The 14872-nt window shown below is 37.3% G+C and overlaps 1 long non-coding RNA gene across 1 annotated transcript in view; it reads right to left on the reverse strand.

The window, feature by feature from the left end:
• Positions 1–14154: 14154 nt before the first annotated feature.
• LOC146584896 (uncharacterized) overlaps positions 14155–14872 on the reverse strand; it is a 148635-nt gene continuing 147917 nt past the window's right edge. Inside the window, exon 11 of the long non-coding RNA XR_014898107.1 lies at positions 14155–14841. This is a non-coding gene — a long non-coding RNA (uncharacterized LOC146584896). The remainder of the gene's footprint in view (positions 14842–14872) is intronic.

Genomic DNA, 14872 nt, shown 5'->3' on the forward strand with positions numbered 1-14872 from the left:
CTTAACAACTGAACTGTGAAAACATTTCAGAAGGATCCAGATCCCAAATGCTTGCATTTGGCTGCCAATGGCATGCCAATGGCTAAGTCACTTGATTTCCATGACCTCATCTCTMTGGATTTGCTTCCATATTCCTTCTCTGTATGTTTGTTTCATGTTTTTCTTTTTCTTTAAGCATGAAGAAAGTCAATATGGCTAATGAAAATAACTGAAGCTGGTACTTCCTATGTGCAAATTTCTAACTAGTAAGTTTTCCTTTCTCACAACGCAGTCCCTAAATTGTTTCTGGTCAGATGACATGACCTTATCAGCCACTAATCAGACAGATGCTGGAAGTTACATTTTTATTAACCTGAACATTTTTTCTCCAGGGAAGAATAAACAAATCCTTTGTTTATTTTTGTCCTGAAAGGAAATCACAAATGCTGGTGTAAGACTGCATTGCCCATCTTTAAAAGAATAGTGTACTTCCTCAAGCCCAAGTATGTGATTTTTATCTGAATTTATTACCTGTTATTTTGTTTCACATTTGTCAAATGTAATAGCAAGTCCCAACCAGGAATAACCAAGCCTGTCTATTTTTTTGGAGGGTAAAAACTTGCTAAGACTTTGAAGTGGGCTCATTAATTTAAAATCAAAATTACCAGTGAAAAACTAACTTCTGGAAGTTCAAAGGGAGTTGGGATATTTGGGAAGGCTGTGCTGTAGTTTATTTGGAGTTTCGCAGCCCATGTTTACACTTAAAAATAAGTATCTGTTGATTCTGTTCTTTATATAGATCTCAGTTTGGGTAAACAGATTGTGGGATGTGTGGGTGGTTCTTTGCCAGCAGCTAAAGTATCTTGCAGAAGCCAAGCTGCCTATGAGGAAAAGAGTAACTTACACTGATATTTGAACAGGATCAGTATTTGCACATCTAGATAGCAGGACGCTGCATCTATATTCCAGTTGAATCTCATCTGTAACATGACTGAAATACAGGAAGAGCAGTATTGTAGCTATACTAAATTCTTATTGGCACCTTGTCATTTTTTTGTAAACCTGAAGTACAGCAGCTGTGTACGAGGCACCCTTTTTTTCTCTCCTCTATTTCAGTAATAGACAAAAGATACTTGCAAAAGAGAAATCTTCTAATGGGACATTCCTAATGAAGAATTACTGTCTATCCGATATTGTTCCATTCAGAGTGTTGCTGTTGTTTAATAACTCAATAAGGGATTTGCAGCACCATTTTTAGAGGAGTGCCCTGCCAATATCACTCTTTTCATAAGGCTGTTTCCAGCAGGTAGCCATAAGCTTCCTTCATTCAGTTTCACATTGCTTTTTTTTCCTTCTAATATACAACACACATTTTGCTTATAGTACTTTATTATATTATTTCTTGGGAAGCTTTCAAGGCTGTTCATAGTTTKTTCTCTTAAGCTGAGAGTTTCAGACCTAAGACATTGGGATCAGTTTCCATTAAGGTATTCCAAACTCATGCTGTGGCACTGAAACTGTACCTCTACTATAAATTCCACCCCAGCTAGGTTTGGATTTTCTCCAAGTTCTCTCTGATATTTTTCAGCTAACGGTGCATGCAAAATAGTACAGACTATCCTCTGTTTAGTGTCACTCCTACCATTCCATACAGAAGACTCATTTGGGTAGTGTTGGAACTAAAGATTGTGTTGATACTTTCTTCTTCTTTTTACAGGGTCCTGAATGTTTTACTCCTCCTAGTAAGTGCCTCAGTATTGCTGGTTTCACTTTCCTTTGTTACTCTATTTTTCTACCTTTTACATATTTTTCATTAGCATGCTGTAATTTGTGTTGAAATTTAGTTTGCTTGCACATATTTTTAACTTTTCTGCCTGTTTTTGTATGAGTTTGGACTTTGCTTATATACTCACAGCAGATTACATATAATAGGAGTTTTTGTGCTTTTTATTGTTGTTGTCTTTTGACTAGGAAAAAAAAAGAGAGAAGAAAAAGGAGATGAAAGCACTAAGCTGAACTGAGTAGCACTGACATGATGCCAGTGATTCTGTATGTTACCAGGCCTATTGCAGAGCCTCTGTCAGCCAGGGTAGTTCTTCCCTGTCCTCCAGTTTGTCCTCTATCAGACAACTGACAAACCTTGGTAGTGRCTGTTTGCTTAAATTTCCAAAGGTTAATTTGGTATTTTCTAAGTCTTAAAATGTTTTGACCTGTCTGTGTTTATGTAGCTAACCATTTTGTTTGTTACAGCTATTTCAAAGATGAAATAACTCATATGATGTCTTAGGACTAGTAGGACAATAAGGAAAAGAATAATGAAGGTCAGTGTTTTTCCTGTGTTTTGACTCTTGACATTGTTAATTGAAAATGAAGAACTGTTGAAAAACAATACTATGTAAAAAACAAAAAAAACCAAACTTCTCACACTACATTTAAAAACAATGCAAAAAAACGCATCCAAATTTCCCTTTTTTTAAAAAAAAAAAAAAAAAGAGGAGGAGGATGTGTTTAAAGACAGATGGGAAGACATATTWTTGTAATGGATAGTGTATCTTTCAGGTAGTATAATATTTTTGAAAGTCATAAATATTTTAATGAATTTTAATGAATGTTCTTTCTCAAAAGAACTTGAATCTTACTGTCAGTATCTTACCTGGCAAAAGGTCCCCAGATACATGTGCATAGTAGAATCATAGAATCAGTAAGGTTGGAAGGGACCTCTGGGGAGCATCTAGTCCAACCTCCCTGCTCAGCAGGGTCACCTAGAGCATGTTAGACAGGGTTGCACCCAGGTGGGCCTTGAAGATCTCCAGAGAAGGATACTCCACCACCTCTCTGGGCAACYTGTGCCAGTGCTCTGTCAGTCTCACAGTGAAGAAATCCCCCCCTCCTGTTCCTCCTGTTCAGGTGGAACTTCCTGTGCTTCAGTTTCTGCCCATTGCCTCTCGTCCTGTCACACAGGACAACTGAAAAGAGTTTGTCCCTGTCCCCTTGACACCCTCCCTTCAGGTACTTGTACACACTGATCAGATCCCCCCTCAGTCTTCTCTTCCCCAGGCTGAAGAGGCCCAGCTCTCGCAGCCGTTCCTCACAGGGCAGGTGCTCCAGCTCTCTGACCATCTTTGTAGCCCTACGCTGGACTCTCTCCAGCAGCTCCATGTCTCTCTTGTAGTGGGGAGCCCAGAACTGGACACACTACTTGAGATGAGGCCTCCCCAGGGCTGAGTAGAGGGGCAGGATCACCTCCCTYGACCTGCTGGCAACAGTCTTCCTACTGCACCCCAGGAAACCATTGGCCTTCCTGGCCACAAGGGGACATTGCTGGCTCATGATCAACCTGCCATCCACCAGCACTCCCAGGTCCTTCTCTGCAGAGCTGCTCTCCAGCAGGTCAGCCCCCAGCTTGTACTTGTACCTAGGGTTATTTTTCCCCAGGTGCAGGACTCTGCACTTGCCCTTGTTGAACCTCAAAAATTACATGGATACTGAAAAAGAGACAAGTTCATATACCTTGGTTGCCTAAACTCTCATCAGTGGAGAAGCCTCTTTGAAGTCTCCTTGATAATTTAAGGAAAATAGATGTGTCCACTGCAAACTGAGAGCTGTTACAGAAGCTTATGGAAATCCATGGAGAATCATCACAAGCATGAGACATGGTACTTGGGAGGAGAAGGAAGTGAGTTGGAGATAGCGCATTGGACTCTGCAAGTAATGCTGCTTGGAGTGAAGTGTCCTGTTGATACAACAGAACAGAAGAATGACTTTTGAATTTTCTGTGTGTCCAAAAAATAGCAAAACTTTATGACACAAGAATTTAAATTCTGTAGCAGAAAATTGAGTCATTTGCTTGAGACAAATCAGGTATGTTCTGCTCATTATTTTAATAAGCTGAAAATTGTTAAACTTCAGATTCAGACCTGAACTTCAGAATAACTGTCACTGAAATCATTACATGTCCTTGATGTTTACTTGCTGGCAATCAATCCTTAGGCATATCTCCAGTGAGCCTTGGCTCACAATACAAAACATAGGTCAAAAGAGAAAACAAGGTACACACTTGATTTAATCCTAGCTACAGCTAAGGACACAAACTATGTTATAATTACTGGTTCAAACCCCATTACTTCTATGGATCAAGTTTGCAGTATGGTCTTGTGAAATGGCACAAGATCTGTTTCAGCAGAAACTGGGAAGCAATGATTTTACCAATTTTTCCTGTTAATTTTAAACTGTTGACATGGTGCTAAATTCAGTACACTGAAGGTGTTTCCATGTGTCACTTCTAATAGGATACAGGTGTCAGACAATCTGAGATTATTTCAAACCTAATTTTCCTAGAGTGAAGATACAAACAGTTACACCAGAAGCAGATGTTGGGCCTTTCTCACCCCTCTGAAATGTGGTTTGGCATCCATCCAGACTGAGTCTTTGGGGAAAAAGAAAAATTATATTTAATTTTAGCTTGGTTTCCTTCTTTCAAAATCTACATGACTGCAGTAAAAAAAAAAATCTGTTTTCCCTCTGCTTTCATAGGGACCAAGTATCTTGTTGCAAACAGATGGAGTACGGGCAAGTTAGGATGTAAACACTTTTCCATCTCCCAGATATCACTAAGTGGCCCCAAATCTGGCATCAAATGCTATCTTCCAATTTTTTTCTCTCTTTCCTACATCTCTGTCAGTCATTTGCTCTTCTAGTCAGAGGTAAGACCAGGGAGCATAGGTTGCCAGGACTGCTGAATGGATGTAAACCACCAATTCAGGGTCTTGTTTCTAGTACCCCTCCACTGACCTGCTTCAGTGCAATAACTGGGACGGCCCAGTGTAGCCACTGGGAGCAGAGAGTCCATTTGCGTGGTGTCACTCGCATGGGTTTTCCTTGCTGCAAAGCACCTTTTGTAGAGTCTGCCTTCTTTAGAAAGAAGGCCTATCCCTGAGAAAGGGGTTTTGTTGCTTGTTTGTATTTTATGCTTTTTCTTTCTATTGAGAGAGTTACTTAAAAAAGGACAGTGCTCCGAGAAATTAGTCCAGACGCTAGATAGAGTCCTCAGGTCTAAAAAAGCCTACACATGTGCCTCGTTTTGTGATCTCTGTCCACTCTCTCTGAAAAATATCAGTATAAGAGGGCCTTTCAGAAATCAGATCAGATTGATTTAGGCATTTAAGCTAAACAACTGCATTTTCTTCCCTCTGCTTTCAGTCTATTAAGATTTCCTCTAGCTTTTATTATTTTTTGAAGCAATGGTCCTTTTCCAGCCCCTATTGCTCCTGTAGTTTTACGTGCATGTAAAATCTCAGCTAATCAGCATGGATACAAAAACTAGATCATTCGTTGACACTGCGTTCTCCTGAGGACGGTACATGCTTTCCCTCAAAAATAAAGATTGGCTGATTCTGTTATCACTTTAAATCGGGACAACTCAAGAGTAACTTCACCAAGATTAGTTAGAACTCATGTAAGTGACAGAAAAGGTAAGCTCATAATTCTGATATTACAATCTGTAGAAAAGAACATTTTGTTCAACATTCAGATATTGGTTTCTGCTACTCAGATATATCTTCATTTACTTCAAGTAAATGAGTCTTATGACTAGAAATCCCACTTATATTACAATTGTATTTTAACTCAAATTGCCATAAAGTGTTACAATTAAAAGGGTTTAGTTGTAGTCCAAATTACTGCACATAAAAAAAGGTTGTAGTAGAATATATTATGAAGATGAATATCCATTTTTTAACTGATATTTGTTGGCCATGCATATATTGCTGAAGACTTGCCATTGTAACCAAACAACAAAAGCTATGAAAGTTAAGAACCGTAATTTTAAACTGGGAAAAGTAACAGGATATTTTTTATCATCCAGCTCTATGTGCCAGAAAAAGAAGGACATGAAGTCCTTCCATACAAAATGAGGACTTCACAGATTGGTAAATACACAACTGGAAAACCACCAGATGGTTTATGGAAGGAATTAACACTGCTGTTTATCTATGCTACGTCAGTACAAATTGAACTCCGGTCAGCCTTCCAATGAGGCCACCTACAGAGGTGGGTAAATATGATAAATAGAAAGCATCAAATGCTGGCATTTGAATTGATGGGAGAACTTTGGAAATGCCACTCTGCAAATTGGGTTTAACTGCACTGCCAGGCAGTTATCTAGAGGCATTTGAAGACCAAGCCTGTAACAGGAAACTAATCAAAAGCATTTTGGAGCCAGTCCTTGGCTAGTGAGTGCTACTATGGCTATTTATACTGCTGAACTACTGCAATTTACTGTAGTTAAGGATCTGCTCAGATGTCATATGTCAGCCACTGCCAGAACAAGTGACCTTTCTGCACAGTACATTAAGAAGAGAACAAAAAGATGGAAATTCCCATTTTCCAAGTGTGGTCCAAATAAAACCTCTGTGCTCTTGTTAAACCAGCTGCACTGAAGAGGAGCCTTGTTTTTTCAGTGTGCACCTGTCTCTCCTTCCACAGCTGAGGACACATTGCAACCTACTTCCCTATAGACATGATCCTATAAAAGCTACAGGTAGAAATTAAATCTATCATAATATACATCTTTACTTCACCACTTAAGGAAGAAAACACCTGAAAGTTAGCAGTTATTGGAATGTACAGTAGCTAGTAACTCACAGTGAAGCATAACTGCTTCATTTCTCAGTCCCATAATAGATGAAAATTCGTTCAGTTTTTACTCTCTTAATATTGAAAAGGAAAAAGGAGGTCCTCCTTTCTAGTAGCGTAGCACAGGCAGTAGCTGCTGCTGCTGTCATGAGAAGATGACCCAGCTCCACTCCAACCTAAGCAGGATCATTTCCATTTGCAGAGGAAATGCAAACATTGCATTTCTCATGTTTGTGTAAGGACGTGTGAGTATGGGTGGCCACTGGAGTCCCTAGCTGGGGCTGTGGCGTGCCCTACCTGCTTCATACACAGTTGCATGGATGGCTCTGGTAATTCTAGGGGGTTTTTTTGCTTGCTTTCTACTTGGCTCAGAAAACAAGCCTTTCTGCTTGCCAGTCTCTGCTATCAAGACTTCTGCATGCCTTAGGAATATAAGGGAAAGAAAAGTGCAAAATACCACAGATGTGTAAGTGTGACTTGCTTACAAAGTTTAGCATCCACTGATGAGTTCAGACATGGAGCCTTCTCTTCCATTGTGCAGAATACTAGCAAAGTGCTTTGTTAAGGGCTATTTTCCTCCTCATTTTTCTGAGGAATTTTGGACTTTTTTCTAGAGCAAAACTCTGTTCAACAGAGTCCAGGGAGAAGTGGAAGACTTTAAAACTAGCAGTTTTCTCCTAACAGTATTCCTTTATTATAGAAAAGATAAATGGATTAAATATTCCACTTATATGTAAATAAGCAGTGGCATTTCTAAAGTATGAGGTTCATTTTAAGTACTTTGCTTTTTCGTATACTGTTTTATACTTCATTATTTTGCTTGTATAATTCTTACACATTAATCTCATCCACTTTTAGAGCAAAAGATTCACCATGTTGTCTCGGTCAGTTGCTGTTCATTTGTAAATATTCACAGTGCCTTTCACAGTGATTTCTTTCGCCGTGATAGAAGACTAATAGCTTTCAAAATTGGCATTATTGGATTTTTTGGATCCAAAATTACTGGATTTTCCTACTTTAAAAAGTGATGCCTGGAAACTGACCAAAATTATACAAACTAATCTTTTTCCAGTACATCACAGATCCCACCTAATTTATATTTCTGGGGAAGAAATCAAAGTCAAACTTAAACTGGTTTGTGACAAGAGGCTGTGTGTCACTGAGGCAGGAAGGCATGGTGCTGACAGAAAATCACTAGCCAAAAACATGTGGATCACTGAGACACTTCAAAACAGAGTGAAAGTGATAAATCGTTGCTGAATGAAATGCTGCTTCGTGTTGCCCTGCAATGTTGCATTACATTTTATTATACTGGGATTAAATATGAGGTTTTTTAAAAAAGAATTTCCGAAGGAGTTTATAGCTATTTCTATAGCAGATTAATTCTACTCTTAGTAGTTCAAATAAAGAAAAAAAATAAATTTACTAAATGACATTCTTAATGCAAACTATGCAAATGATATCCCTATCATTTGCTTGCCATAGAATAACTAAGCTAAATGAGAAATTTGGAAAACAGTCTTAAATATTTTAAGATAAATTTTGGGAAGGTGCAAGATTTTRTAAGGGTTTTCTGGCCTCCTAAAATATGGTTAYTAATATATTTATTTGCTGTAACACCGAAGTGTTCACTGTAAAAATGTTTTGATTCAAGGTAGTACCTGCACTGCTGGAATTTTATGTAGTTCAATTCTGTGTTGTTCTGGTTTTGAGTAGAATTTTATCCACAAGTACAGCCATTCAGAATTATGACTGTATGACAGAAAATGGCTACTTTTGGCATTCTAATCAGCAAATGAATTTAATCCATAAAAGCTAGAGATATGAACCACAAAATGTTATTCATTAATTTTGTTTATGGTTATTTAATTTTAATTATAATACTTTAAAGCTATTTAAATCTACGACTTCATTGTATGTAAGTTAATGTAGCATATTTTGCAAAAATAATCAAGGCTTGGTAATAGAGATCACTAAAGAGCCTGCAATTAAATTTTTGATGAGAGTTTCAAAGTGATTTTTAAATGTGCATGCAGATTATAAAAATGTGTTTCATAAAACCTCATGACTTCGTAAATGTTTCCCTGGCATTGTGCATTGCCTTTCAAGTTCAAAATGGAAATATCTGCAATTGAATAGCTGCCTTGCAAGTAAATATTTTCTATAGGTAAATAAACCAATTATTTTTCATATCTGTTTTCCTATCTAAGTGRTAATAAGGAATATTTCTCTAAGAATCATAAAGGTCATTAATACTATTAAATACTCTTATACCTTACTGGATATAGTACTGGTGAAATCTATTTCATGTGTTTTTTTCTCCAAGCATGTATTAGAGAGTCTAATCTTGCAGTTCTAATTTTGGCACCATCATGATGGTCAAAGGGAAGTTTGCCTTGCCACTGTCAACAGGGTAAACGTAACTGCTATACGCAAGCCTGTAGAAGGGTTTCACGAACTAGAAGACATTTTCTCTGCTATTTGCTTATTTTAACTCTGTGGAAACTCATGCACAGTCATATATTCTCAACGGATGCTAAGAATGAGGTACCAGTTTAGTACTCCATCGGGAACAGTATCATCTTACCCRTATCAGCAAGTCACCTGGCCCAACTGCACCTCTGAAAGCAGAAAATGGGGATGGATTTATTTTTCTGGAATAACTTCTTTGTAATTAAATTACATGTTAAAGACAGTCTTTCACTACCTCATGGTACAGTATAGGAGCTTGTAGGTTTCCAGCGATAAGTAAACAGGCTGTAGGCAATTAGAAAACATCAGGGTTTTAAGAGTCTCTTCACTAAAATATGTTACAGCTCAAGTCATTGTTTAACAATCCAAGTCTCTTACAGCTGTGAAACACTCCCATCATCAAGTAGGTCTCTGGGACTCCCTCAGGACCAGCAGGCTCTAGATATCCAGCTGCTAGGAACAAAAATAAATCTCTTTGAAGACTTATTTGCTGTCACATTGTGCGAGGACTTACAAAGGCTGAAATAGTTTAATCATTAATCTCCATTCATCAAATCCTGTCATTCTTAACAAAACTCCAAAATAGTTTCAGCTGTGAGTTGAATGTTGATGACACCAAATTCTGTACATAGATATCAATTCTGTGGTTAAGATATGCCACACACAAGAGGTGCCTTTGGCAATAGAAACAATTCCTGCACATACAGAGAAACCAGAGAGCATTTCATAACTTATTATTATTTATACTCTTACGATTGTGGAGGAGGTAAAACTTTAATAGTATTGGTTTTAAACTTCTATTACAAGTATTACAGTCTATTTCAGTCATAGTCAGATAGCCTGTGATACTGATATGTAGTGTTTGTTATCATTATTATGGTATAATATTARCAGTAGATCACTTCATTCATATTCTTTGCAAAAACTTATTTGGAAGAAAATCTTAATGCATGATCAAAAGCCCACTAGAATCTATAGGCCTTTATTTCACTGGGGTGGGAAGGAAAAAAACATTTTCTTTTCTCTTTTCTGAATAATTTGTTTTTTTWAAAAAAAAGTTTTTTTTTTTTTCTAGTTATTTAATTTTTATCACTGACATTAAAAAGAAGGGGAAAAAAACAAACTCAAGGAAAACTTGGCTATGGTTAAAACATTTCTTGACATCCTGCTTGGTTGTGCTTGTAAATGCTGGATAAATTAATAGCAAAMATGTTGCACAACTTAGAGGTGAGTTTTTAATGACTTAAAGACTTTTAGGCTGACAAATATTTCAAAATAAAAGAATCCAAACTTACTTCTTGAAAGTGTTTTTTTCCTCAGTTTCCCTTTTTTATAGACAATCTTCTGCTTTCTCCAGCCTTCAGCCCTTCTTCCTTGAGCCACCCAGAGAATCATTAATGTTGTATTTGTGAAGTTGCACTTGTGCTCCTGGCAGAAGTCTGTGCTGTATAGTCAGCAGAAGAAAAGGTTAATCCATGCGCGGAAATACTTCTACCCTCTATGTGCACAAATACCTGAATTATGCCCTTCAAAAGAAAAGTTGCTTATTGCTGGCCTAGTGCATTGCTATTACATGAATATAATAATGATTCTTTGCTCTTCTAGGATTTATTCCAAAGGCCACCAAAATCAGTGGAGAGAAACTCCTACAGAATACCCTGAAATTTTATATCAGCCTTTCCTAGTATCTTCTATCAGGGGGTCATAAAGCACTGCAAACATTTAGGGAGAAAAACCTTATCCCACTTTAGAGAAAAGATAGCTAAAGGGTGCAGAGGTTAGGTTGTTTTCTCAAATTGATACAGCATGGGAATGATGTATAGAAAGTCCTAGCCCAAGAGCTTTTGAAGCATTAGCCAAAGACAGTCAAAGGCTCCTGTGAAAATGTTCACATTAGCATCAGCATTTATTTTTTCTCGGTTTTGGATCTATTTGAAGAATCACAGAGAACAATGTCAAGATAGGCATAAAATGTTGAAAATATTTCAACCTGTTCTTAAATATTTTCTAATTTGTGTAATTCTAACTTTTGTTTTATTTATGCCCATTGCCTTCTGCAGATATGAGAGTCTGGACAGTGTTCATGCGCTACACCTTGTGCGATGAGGAGACTCCTAAAGTGGCTGTCACTGACCTTCCTCAGGCATCACCAAGACCTCAAGGTAGCACCGTGCTTTGCCTTTCTGTGAAGTGTCTTGGGCTGGAGCACTGCACTAACTGGGTGGCTTTCAGCATCCCAGGTAGCAGGTCCTGCCTAATCCAGACGTGCTTACCTGACTCTGAACTTTGTTGTGCAACATACCTCAGGATACAGGATAAAATGAATCCCTCCCCCTCACTCTGCCTTGCCTTGTGTTCTCAGCAACTGTGCAAGGAATGATGTAATTTGAGATTTTTAAAAATCTATTTTAATATCCCAAATTTTGATAGATGTAATCTGACTTAGAATTAAAACTGTATTTGGCAGTGCTTAATCTCAGCATTTATTTTAATTTCTAATTCTGTTAATCCCTGAGATGCCTTATATGGACCAAAATGATTGTTCCTCTCTTTATGTGAGCAGTTTCCTGTTTTTTCAACCTCTTCTGTACTTCTATACACCTACTGATTTATCACTATTTTCTATTTGTGCTCTAGTTTAGAGAATTGTCCAACAGAAGAATAGTTGTGTATTAGAGAAGAGGTATGGAGCAAAGTGATTGCTGTTTTGTTTTTCATTACAAAGGTGAGACCAGAAGGTCCTGTCAAAAAATAGTTACTGCAGAWGCTGGATCTCACTGTGACCGTTAGGAGTCTATAGACTTCTGTATTGATTAGCTATAATGGGGGGTGAAAAGGTGTAATTACAGGAAGGCAGTTTAAGGAAGACAGTTTACTAAACAAATGTACTCTCTCTGTCTTTCCTTACTAGTACAGTTTCCCAGCAAGTTTTCATGTTCTTTCTGATTTTTTAATTAGTCCGTCACAGAGAAGGTTTTTCTTATATTGTGATTTCCAAGAGCTTTCTGTCTGATTTATTTTCTATTTTCAATACTCAGTGAAGCAGAAAAACAATGTTAGTCTTTGGTGGCCAGGGAGAATAACAGAAGTTCATGAAGGTGGTCTCCAGATGATACAGCCCTCACAGAAGTAATCACTCTGTTCTCTGTTTCCACTGTCTAGGAAGCAAATCTATAACACTGCCAGGTCTTGCACGTKCAGGTGAGCAGCGTTCTGTAAATGTGCTAAGAATTCACCAGCACAAACACATTCCCAGGTTGGGTAATATTCAAATAATAACTATTACTGCTTCAGGGAGGAGATAATTAAAGCCATTTCTTGACTCTTGACAGCTTGATACTGGTGGTTTTCAATGGCAAATTACCAACATCTGTACTGCAAAATCCAGCTACTGCAGCAATTATTCAGCAGGGGTAACCACAAAGGTTCTACAACTTTTTCATTTTCTGTAATTCTCCGAGTTAAATGTGACCTACAATTGAGACCTAAACTACACGTGGTGGCAAATTAGGTCTYTTGCATTAGAAATATAAATGAAACCATATGGAATTCCTAATATTCTGTGAAAAACCAATGGCAAAAGCATCAAAGACAGAAAATGAAAGACTGGAAAAGACATCTGAATATGTGTCTTAATTATGTAACAATTTCAAGTTTCCAGAGCGATTCAGAAATAAGATTGACACAGTTTATTCATTTCCACAAAAATGATGGCTTTTCATTCCCACATACTGTTACAACTGTTTTGTGTAGTAAACATAAATATAGTGTGACTACACAAGCTGAAAAATCACATTTATGGGCCAGCGGAAGCAACAGAACACTGGAACTTTTCACTATTTTTGAAGGAATACAGTTGCTAAAATGTTAAGTAACCTATATGTATTTCTAACTTCAAGTCAAATATTTCTTTTTAAATACTAGCTAGAAAACACAAATCTGAGCAAGAATGACAGGCTATGATATGAAATACAGTTATAAGAACTCTTTCTGCATTCTTAATAAAATAGTTCTTAATTATTCTACTGCTTATGTTGTAGCTAAATGTCCATCAAGGTTTTATGTTATAATCCCCTTTAGTTGTGGCTTTACTGATGTAACTGTAAGACTTTAGTTTAGTTTGTAAGTTGGCATCTCATCTTCAGTTTAATATCATTATTATTTAAGCTTGTAAACCAGATTAAACATAATACAATTGCTGTTAAAATGCACAGTCATTTTAAATTTGAGCTTTAAAGTTCAGACATCTTTTGCATAGCCTGATAGGTGGTAAAAATAGATTGTACATTAATCTTACAATAATTAGAGGCTTTAAGACATYACCAGAATCTTTGGCTAAATAGTAGCTACAGAAGGGACATAAAGATATGCTGATTTCTAATATAACTAGGTAATGAATACATCATTTGCAAATATTTGTTCCRTGTTAATGCAAAGGTAAATGTATAATCCATTATATAATTAACAGCCTGCACACTGAGCAGTAGCTCTGCATCGTGGTTCCTTCTCTGCTCACAACTGAGTGGAGTTAACTGACTGCAGCTGTGAAAAAGGGGAAGGTTTCTGTTATGTTTTGTGCTCTCACGGCTGTGCCAGCTATTGCATTGAGCTATCTGCAAGCTGCACCAATCCTGCCTCCAACTACTTCACTAAGGTAGGAGAAAAACCTATTATCATGCATCCACCTCTTCTTGCCATGTTGTTATGTTTCTAATGCATTGACCTTGTATAAAGTAGTATCTCTCTCCGCTGCCACCTAGTGAGGTTATTGCACTGCATAAATGCAGTTGAGCGTTGTAACAGCTAGCCATATCTTMGTAGCATACAGGAATTTGTGCAGAAAATATAGTTTGAATGCAAAATAGATAATATTAGTCCTTAGGATAATAGCAAAAAGTATAAAAATAAACTAGGGATAATAAATCTGATACAAGAATTCTACCAATGATTAACATGAGAGTGAAAGAGAGACTTAAAAGGATTTATGCATATTATAATAGAATTAATTGACAGCACCTAGATCCATTTTAATTTGAAACATGATGTTTTGAATAAAGCAAGGACCAAATCTCTGCATTCTGGTRGAAGGCTTTAAATTCAGGCTTTTTTGCAGAAAGTAAATAGATTTCTTAGGGATAAATCAAATATAAGTTAGGGGAAAAAAACATAATTTACACTTTCTGTTTTGTGCTATATCCTGAAAAACTATAGGCTTAAGATGTAGTTCCTGTATGCTGTTATAGTAGACTTCCCAAACCTTACAGAAAGTTTTGTCTTTCACAGAATATCCCTTCTGCTCAGGTCTGAAAGTGGCCTCCAGATCTCCCCTAATCTGACCCRGCCACCTGCAGCCTCAGGTGGCTGCATACCCAGGCACTCAGGGTTTCCAATGAAGAGACCCTTCACCAAGCAATATATCTCAGTGCTTCCCTATTCTTACCATACTTTTTCCTAGTAACTAAACTAAAGCTTCTGTACTGCAATTTAAGCTCCTTATTTCTCATTCTGTCCACTGTAAGCAAGAAAATATATCTCCTTTCTTCATTTTCATGTATTTTAAGACTGTTATCATGCAGCCTCTCTGTTTTGTCTAGTTTGAAGAGCTTTAGCTCATTCTGTCCATATAAAAAAGTGATTTTTCCCGCCTGTGATAATTTTTGATCCTCCTCTTCTGGTCTATCGTTTACCAGTCCACTTCCTCTACTCAAGCAGATGTAGTAGTGATGCTCACCAGAATCCTGATTAAAGTTTCTTGGCCTAGAATTTGAACCACAAAAAGAAAGACAAA

This window comes from Rhea americana, unplaced genomic scaffold (assembly GCF_003343005.1).
Source record: "Rhea americana isolate MKP2758 unplaced genomic scaffold, rheAme1 scaffold_89, whole genome shotgun sequence".
Lineage (NCBI taxonomy): Eukaryota > Metazoa > Chordata > Aves > Rheiformes > Rheidae > Rhea > Rhea americana.